Below are 9,753 nucleotides of genomic sequence, written 5' to 3'. Positions count from 1 at the left end.
TACTCAACCCCGGTAAGGGCTTCATCAAAAGTCTTCCAAAAGTTCACATACACCATATTGATTGGTTTCACCTCATCTATTCTACTAGTCACATCCTCAAAGAACTTCAGTAAATTAGTCAAACACGATTTTCTTGCATAAATAGCTGAGCAATAGTGCTTGATAAGGAAACCATGCAACAAACTACCAGAGGAAAAAAAAATCCCTTGAAAGGTAGGAAAGAGTTCGCTAAGAATTATAAACATTTGCTTGTCTTTCAAGGGCAATAACATTGATTGAAAATACAATTTTACTCCATAAGAAATCTGAAGCATCAAAATCTACAGTGGGTAACTAATTAATTGGACTTATTACCCAATAATTTTATAAAATATATATTGGAGATAAGAGTGTGACATTAAAATTACTCAGTGTCCTCACAACATAAAGTAAATTATCCATCCTTCAAATGTTAGATAATGAAATCTTGGCATTTAACAATTTGCCCCTCATTTAGAAATTGAATTTGCATGCAGATCAGTTGGTCAAAGAACAATGAGCTGAATTATTACATTTTATTTTCAACCTTGTCTGGTATGGGGAAAAAGAGATCCATTGCAATGCCATCTTGCACACTTGCACAGAATAGATGTCTTAACCAAGACCTTTGTAAAATAAGCCGTAGGAAAAATACAAATTAGTCCTATAAACTAAGAAATATACATATATTGAGTATTTGTTAATCGAACTGTCTGGTATGAAGATACATGAAGGAAGGAAAAAATCTGCAAGTGATCCTGATATTAATTATTTTTCATTGATTACTGCTGGAAACTTGCATTCAGAAAGTTTGGCGACTTCAAGGTCAGGTGAGCTCTATATGGTTCCCATGGGAAAAAAACCATGAACAATCAATGTCTGAGCTCATAGTTATGGGCAAATTGAAAGTTGATGGAAAAGGTGCAAGGCATGAACCAATATTTCCCATATACAGTCCTTTTTGCCAAGGCTCATACTACATATACATCCAAAGGCTGTCAATGAGCAGGACCCTAACCAATTGGAGGTCAGTGCCTTCAGAAAAGAAGAGAACTAGAAATAATGAGAAGAATTTTAAGTACAATTTTGTTTGAACGATTTGAAACAGAAAACATTGTTGCAAGTGTTTTCTCTTTATTCTTGGTATAAATAGTGATTTTTCATTTGTTTTGTTTGTCCCATTGTGTCGTGATGCAGCTCTGGTTTATTGCATTTATAAATTGCCGTCAGGATATTGTAATAACCTGGCTGTTATGAACTAAATCCAGGTTAAGAAACAGACAGGATAAATCAGTTGAACATATTCCCCAAAATGCCATCCTTACTGTTCATTGTTGCAGTTTGTAGTCAGAGACCGAACATTTGACCTAACTAATTCTTTTAATTCTCATGATTAATAAAGCTAAAGAGAGTGTAATTACAAAATATTGCTGCATTATGTCAAGCTGTTGCTCTAGTTTTGAGGTTTTTGTCATTCATCATTTCTGCTTATTCCTGATATTTGTTTCTCTATTGATTGGAATTTCATTTTACAAAGCACACCAGAGATCAGCTTACCAAGCCTCTACCCCCTTCTTCCAATTCTGTCCCTATTTACACCTTCTGCTGCTTTGCATCCAGCCTTTCACAAGAATAGAGGGTGTGAAGTGGGGCACTGAGCTGAAGAAGACTGTAGAAAATTGAGGTTTTCCTGGATTTGTAAACACAATGCTGGTGAACTGGGATCGAGTGCAAACAGTTTTTTTCTTCTTCTCCCTGCTACTCAACCCATCACTCTGTTCTTTTACTATCCCTGGCAGAGCTGTAAAAGATCAAACTGAATTTGCTCTTCCTTCCTTAAACCTGGCACTAGGTTGCATTTCTGTCCACCTTCAAATGATTTATCCAAACTTGTCACTTCAGCCAATCCCTCCATTCATCATGCTAAAATTTTTCACATCTGTTTGGTATTCAGAGCACCCTTCTGTGATTTCCTAATCCTAAAAGGACACAATATGTGCAAGTTATTAACCTGTAATTTTATTTCCCTGGAAAGGAGCAAAATCAGAAGGTACATATTCATTGTTCCTCACACAAGCACTTATTTCATGTGAAAAGATCCAAAATTACAATTCCCCTCACCAACTGATTTTAGCAATGAAAGATTAACAATCACCACTGACCAAAATGGAATAATATTTTTGAGAGAGAGAGAGATGGGAGTGAAGTATAACTGGTAAAATTCAATACTGGAAATAACAATCATTTTATTTAGCTATTACCTTGAACATCTAAGTGTGCTAAGGTTAAAAAGAAACTTTTGCTTAACATCTTAATGTGCAATTACAGTCAAGGCTACTTTCATTCCTTTTAACTTATTATTTCAGTTGAATATTGTATTCTTTTTGCATTCATGCATCTAAAGCAGAAATGCTATGATTGTACCTCATTTACCATGCCTCATGATGGAGAGATTAAGATAAGATTTCTTTTTTAGTCATATGTACATTGAAACACACAGTGAAATGCACCTTTTGTGTAGAGTGTTCTGGGGGCAGCCCGCAAGTGTCTCCACACTTCCGGCGTCAACATAGCATGCCCACAACTTCCTAACCTGTACATCTTTGGAATGTGGGAGGAAACCAGAGCACCCGGAGGAGACCCACAGAGTCATGGGGAGAATGTACAGATTCCTTACAGACAGCAGCCAGAATTGAACCTGGGTCCCTGGCGCTGTAATAGCCTTATGCTAACCGCTACACTACCGTGGAAGTTACCGTGGTATTGACTGCTGTCCTTATTCAGGCTTTAAATTTCATAGAAAAGCCAATACTTTAATCAGCATATATATTCTCTGCTCCTTCTACTGGGCAGTTGACCAGCCTAATGGTGAGTTAGTGCTTTCAAGAGTATTTTAATCCCATGGGTCCACATTATTCCGTAGATTACATTGATACAAAAAAGTAACAGCACTTCCCTCAAGGTAGTGCCTATGGTCAAATAAACTCAGCTGCTTTATCAATCACCCTACCTTCATTACTAGGTTCAGAAACGGGTATGCCTACTGAAGAGGGCACAGTATTCATTTCTGTTAACAATTCCTCAAATAGTACAACAATCCAAGTACGCATGCAGCAAGACCTGGACAACGTGAAAGTTTGGGATGATAATTGGCAAGTAATATTTATGGCCAGAATGACAGTTAATGACCATTTCCAACAAGAGAGAATTAAAGTATCTCCACAGAGTGTTCAGTGGCATTGCTATCACTAAATTCACACCCATCATTATCTTGGGGCATTGCTATGGATCAGTCAGTCAATTCATAAAATGCCATGGCTACAAGTGAGCAAGTCAGGGGATGGATACTTTATGGTGAGTGGGGCGCCTCCTAACTTCTCAAAGTCTGATGATGAGACACAAGTCAACATGTGAAAGAATATATTCTGCTCATCTATATGCAAATAATTGCAAAAATTTTTAATAAGCTTCATCTTCTCCAGTACTACCACACCATGGAAGCAGTTTGTTGATGATTTACAGGATGCATTCCAGCAAATTATCAGGCCTGTTTTTTTTAAAATAGCCTACCCGAACCCACTACCATCTATAAGAACAAGTGCAGCAGCCACAAAGGAACACCTCCAATTCCATGTTCCCCTCCAAATCATGCACACTGACATGATCACTTGGAACTACAATGGTTCAAGAAGGCAGTCCGCTACCAGCTGCCCAACAGCAAACAGAAATAGGCAATAAATGCTGGACTTTCTAAAGGATCCCATACTCCCATATTAAATGTTTGTATAACTTTGCTCACAATTTCTCCCATAAATAAGCACAGCTGTGCAGTCAGACAAAATCTCCACTTGCGTTCAGTGTTACATCCTGATGGCATAGCTGAGGGAAGGAGGGTTATGTGTGTCATTTTTAAGAAAAACAATTGAAATGACAGTATTAAAATTTCCATTAGTCAGTCACTGCGTGGAAGGCAAACCTACCTGTAGACCCTGGTGATAGCTGTAATTGTGCTTGGAAGCTATATAAAAAAAGAGCTGAACCTATTCTCATTGTCTTCAGTTCTAAGAGCATGTAATTGTGTTCTGATCATACCTGGCTGCCTAGTGTAATTTATATCATAATCAAATTCTCCCAAATTCCTCATTACGTTTATTCATAACCACCTCATATTTGTGGACCATAACTTCAGGTTCTTCTACAGTAAAATTAATACATCTACCACATCGTGATATTACTTGATCTTAAAGGATCTCTATCAGGTCACTTCTCAGCCTTTCCTCTTCCACATTAACAATCCTACCCTGTTACAGTTAGATTTTCTGGTAGGAATAACCCTCAGCTCTGTTATCATCCTTGTAAATCATTATTGTACCTCTCTACTATATGTTATGGAGACCAGAACACCACACTATCCTTACATTCCATGTAAGGTCAACTTAATCTCAATGTTTTTCAATTCTCTCTCCTCAGAAATTAACCCCCATGTTCTGCTCGCTTCTGTTAATGGCCTATTTTCTTTGCACTATTGCATTTATTGATTTGTCTGTCAGAATCGAGCCCTATGCTCTGCCACCCTATTCAAATCCTTATTTCTGAACAGCTTGCAGTATTCCTATTCTTTCTCCCATAATATGTTCACTCACACTTTGCTATATTAAAATTTACTCACCAATTATGAATCCATTTTGTAAGTTTTTAAAACTATCTTGTATTTTGTTGCAAATCTTCCCCAGCAATATGCAGTGCAGAGAATGGAATTACACCTCAAAGTACAATAATTTATTCTCATTTTTCCCACGTTGGTGAATCAGAGATTTTTTGAACGTTCTGACTTCATTGGGCCAGATCTTGCCGAGCTTGGACCACTGCCCAGACTCTCCACTGATGACCCTCCCTTAATGAGCTGAGAGGTACTTCTATCAGGAGAGATAGCCATAATAGGCTGGGGCTGTTTAAATGGAAAAGGAGGGGCTGAGAAATGGTCTGATGGGTATCTATATTGACTTGGTCCTTGTGTGGATGTGAAGTCTTACTGGGCCTCTGGATCTCTGTAACACAACAGGCAGATCGGGGTCACATTAAAGGTGAAAGCAAGTGGGAAAAAAAATCTGGAGCAGACTTCAAGCAGTACATTGGTACAGCTCCTGGAATGCCCCAAAAGGCTTTAACAGATGCTAACGTTGGGGAGGAAACCATTGGCAAAGCCGTCAGTTTGAACATCTTTTAACTGCCTCTGACCAACACTTTCAGAACCAAATGTTCCAAATTCCTCTGCAATGCTGCAAAAATGAAGCAATGCCAATCCATGCACCTTCGATACAGAAATTGCATCAGGGATCAAGGGAGATTAGTACTCAGTTGAATTTCTGAAGTGATGGGAACTAACCAGGAATTACTGCATTTGATTCTGGAAAAGAAAAATCCAATTTTCAGTTGAATGATGTTGAAACAAAGGGCATAATACAATTGATTGTCTAAGCATACATATTTTTAATCAAACATTAGACAAAAATACTGGGCTGAATCTAACAAAACAGGTCATGGTGAGCAGGTTGAACAAAAAATTTGGATCACAACCTGAATCTGCTTGAACTCACTCACTTCCAGTCCCACTGTTGTCACCATTCATGACCCTAACACGGTAGGGGAAATGGCCTTAGCTGGAAGTGACCAGTTGCACTATGCTGTCTACTGGACCTGTGCTAGCACTCAGAGCTCTCCATAGAACCAGTGCAGAAACAGAGACTGCCCTGCTGTGCTACCCTATGTGCCATTCCCCAGTGCCATTAGAGTGGGTGCAAGATGATTTTTCCAGCCACGGACAAGTCACTTACAAATGCCTGGGAGTAGAGTTGGTGGAAAAGAGGGCCATAGATGTAGAGCTAGAGCTGGCCAGACCATCAGGAAAGCAATTGGCAAGACGGAGTCAGAGAGGTGCAGTTCCAGCACTGGAAAACTCAGCTGTTCAATATCAGCAGGTCAGCCCCATGATCCCCAGGGAGAACAGGCAAACTCCATACAGAGGTCAGGATTGAACCTGGGTCTTTGAAGCTGCAAGGCAGCGGTGTTAACCATTGCACCCCTGTACTGCCTCATCTTTGTGCAAAGCTTCTCATGGTATTCATTGATGTCTCCTGTCTTTAATGTAAAGTATTAAATATTTTTCACAATTCTATGCAAATCATAAAGTGCAGAAGGTTCAAATATTATTCAGTTGATGTAATTTATACAAAAAAGATTACCTGAATTGAATGTTTTTTGAAGCTTTTCCAGTGCAAGAGATAAAAAGGATGTAAATTGAAGTTACAAAGCCAACCCTTGTATTTATTCCCCTATCAGTAAAATAGTTTGACTTGTTGTTCAATATCAATTTAATATCAACCATATCTGTGTTGATGGGCCGATTTCCACAATATACTTGGGAGTAGAAAAATTTGTGGATGCAAAAGACAATTGCATTAACATCTAGTGATACCTTCCCACTCACTTAGAATCAGATGCATCAGTCAACCTGAAGAATTGAGCACAGAGGGATGTAGGGTCAGGTGGACAGGAGAGGGTAGACAGGTGTTGCAGGCGCAGGGGAGGGTGCCTGACCTTCAACAGGAGCAATGCTGTCAACAACCCTGACTAGTCCAGCAGTCTCCAGGGATTGATTGTCTGAACAGGAGAAAGATCATCTTAATCCGTTAATAGTTTTAAGAAAATTGTGTTGAGACTCAAATGCATGAGAAACAAGTGGATGAAGAACTCAAAAGCATGAGGAGGATTAGATATTTTGGAGGCATAGATAACATCAGAATCACTGAATGAGAGATGAAAGGCAGTACAGTGGTGCAGGTAGCAAAGCTGCTACCTCACAGTTTAGGACCTGGGTTCGATCCTGACCTCCAGTGTTGTGTGTGTAGAGTTTGCACATTCTACCTGTGACCTTCTAGCCTTTCTCTAGGTACTCCAGTTTCCTTCCACATCCAAAGGACTTCGGGTTGGTAGGTTAATTGGCCACTCTAAATTCTGGAGGCAGGTGATGGGAATGTGAGGAGAATAAAGTGGGATCTGTGTTGGATTAGTGTAAATGGGTGCTTCGTGATCAGTGGACCAAAGGGTCTGCTTCCATGCTTTATGATTCTATGACACTATTAATTAGAAATAGAAATAAGAAAGGTGGGGTTGCCTGAACTGTAGGAAAGGAGGAAGAAGAAAAAAATCATATTTTTTTCCTAATGAATCAAATTGTCCTTCAAGTGAAAAATAAAAGAACTGCATGCTGGAAATCTGAAATAAAGCGTTAATGTTTCAGGTGAAAGACTTCTGACAAAGGAGCATTGACGTGAAATGTTTACTCTTTCCCTTTCCACAGATGCTGCCAGAACTGCCAAGTGTTTGCAGCATTTTCTGTTTTTAAGTCTTGTTAATGTATTGGTGACCTAGGACTTGGATCTTCTTAGCCCCAAAATGTCAACAAAACAGGATAGTTTCTGGGGTTAATTATGATATGGAAAGTTTTAAAACAGGCACCAGTGGATTTATTAGATTTGGAAACATTATTGATCAAGAAAAGTGCACAAAAATTGCCTGGCCCCAACTTATTAGATTGTTAAGCTTAAGCTATTAACATGCACTATATTGCATTATAGCTGCACCCAAATTCATTTAGCTTATTCTCATGAACATGGTAATATTGTATTTTATTATTTGTATTTTATTAAAGAAGAGGCAAGCTGATGTAAAAGATGGTCAAGAGAATTGTTTCTTTCTAAAGGGGGAGTAGCTGATTAAAATAGCCTCTTAGAATACATACATACACACACATGAAACATTTTTATCACTGTGACAGGCCAAAGGCCATTTCCTCTGGCTGGATAAGGGATACATAGGATAAGGGACCACCATTTAAGACTGAGATGAAGTTTTTAAACCAGGATATTGCAAATCTGTGGAATTCTCTACCTCAATGGTTGCTCAGATATTGTACACGTTGAAGTCTGATAGATTTTGGGAAATCAGAGGATATGCAAATCAGGCACTAAAGTGAACTCAAGGCACACAAACTGCCATGACTTTATAAGCTGATCTTGTTGAGCATGTTCACGAGGATGCAAGACCTTCTCCTGTTCCACTGGAAAAGGGCCATTTTGGCGTATCTGGATGGAAGTATTTGGCCCAATAATGTACTGGCCACTCATCTGGGGAATTTTGATTAATAGGTCAGCACAAGACCAACTAAATGTCCAGGGAAGCAAGAGGGTTGAGCAATGGGTGAAGAACCTGGTAAGCTTCAGGAAGCAGAACAACTTTGGACAGATTCCCTCTTAACAGCCAACTGGTTGACAGACTGGAGGTAAGGACCAGTGAATAAGTTCCTAACAACCAGCACTGGGGCAATGGGGGGTGGAGACAAGCCTGTTTGGGGTAGGGCTGGGTAGTGCTGAGGAGAACTCCTGCTCCACTGGACCAACAAGAAAGTGATTTCCAGCATTTACCTTTCTCATTCTACTTTCTCTAGGACCTGTTACTGGAATGGTAACAGATCAGACTTGCAGTTAAAATGCAGTTAAATCAAAGCTGCTGTGTCTTTGAATATTGCATGTCAGGTCCTACTATAAATTGATTCTGATGCAGTTATAGTGTTTCGACTTGAAACAGAAGCAAACTACAAATTATTGACATAATTTCTTAATTAAGGTGTTCAGTTCTACCTGTAAAGTGTTACTAATACTGTCAGTCACAAGTAAATCAAATGAGCTGAAGTGCAAAGGTACAAAAATTGTGAAGGCTTATCTTTAACAAACAAATTATTAAGTTGACCGATACTTCCTAAAGTACATTGACGGCTATGTACTGAAATATCTTTGACAAGAACATGGATGAATGGTTTTTGAACATACACCAAATCCAATTCTGCAATCAACAATATAATTACTGGGTGACACGGACGTACAGTCAACTTTGACCACTGGAGCAGATTTCCATTCTGCTGAAGTGGCATTTTCTCTGGAACACATTAAACCTTTGGCCTATGCTTTGTGACTTTGAGATGGAACATATAACAACAAAACTCTAATTTCAATCTTGACCTAATCAGTTAACAACACTTAAAGTAATACCAATTCATTTCGGTGCTGCATCAAAAAGCAAGATTGTTAATTTCTCTTTATGAATGCTTAAGGTCCTTGTCTTCCCACTCATTGATTCTGAAATAGGATCTGTCTACCTCAGCGTATAGTCCATCAAAATACTGTCAATAAGTGCATTGCAACTCAACAGAAAGGTATTTGAAACTAACAATGTAATTATTGAACGCAACTGATACACTGACTTGTGGAAAGGTAGGTCTATAGTAAATATACAATAAGGTACAAGAACATAATTAAATGTCAAGATTTGTAATGCAGTGAGCTGAACCAGAAACCTGTAGACAAGAGTTTGAATCACACTCACGGCAGCTGGGCAATTTAAATTCAAGTAATTTAATAAACATGCAATTTAAAAATAAACTTGTGCCTAGAAATTACATCTTGAGCAATTTTGGCACAGTAACATCAAATCAGCAGTCACAAGAGGAAAATAAAATGGTCATCTTTACTTTAAGAAACATTTCGGCAGGTACATGGATAGGAAAGGTTTAGAGGGACATGGGTCAAATGCAGGCAAATGTAATTAGCTCAGATGGCCATCTTGGACAGCATAGCAACAGTGGCATTTACACACTGATCCATGAGAATTGGGTTAACA

Source organism: Pristis pectinata, chromosome 25 (genome assembly GCF_009764475.1).
Source record: "Pristis pectinata isolate sPriPec2 chromosome 25, sPriPec2.1.pri, whole genome shotgun sequence".
NCBI classification, from domain to species: Eukaryota; Metazoa; Chordata; class Chondrichthyes; order Rhinopristiformes; family Pristidae; genus Pristis; species Pristis pectinata.
This window is presented reverse-complemented; position numbering follows the sequence as displayed.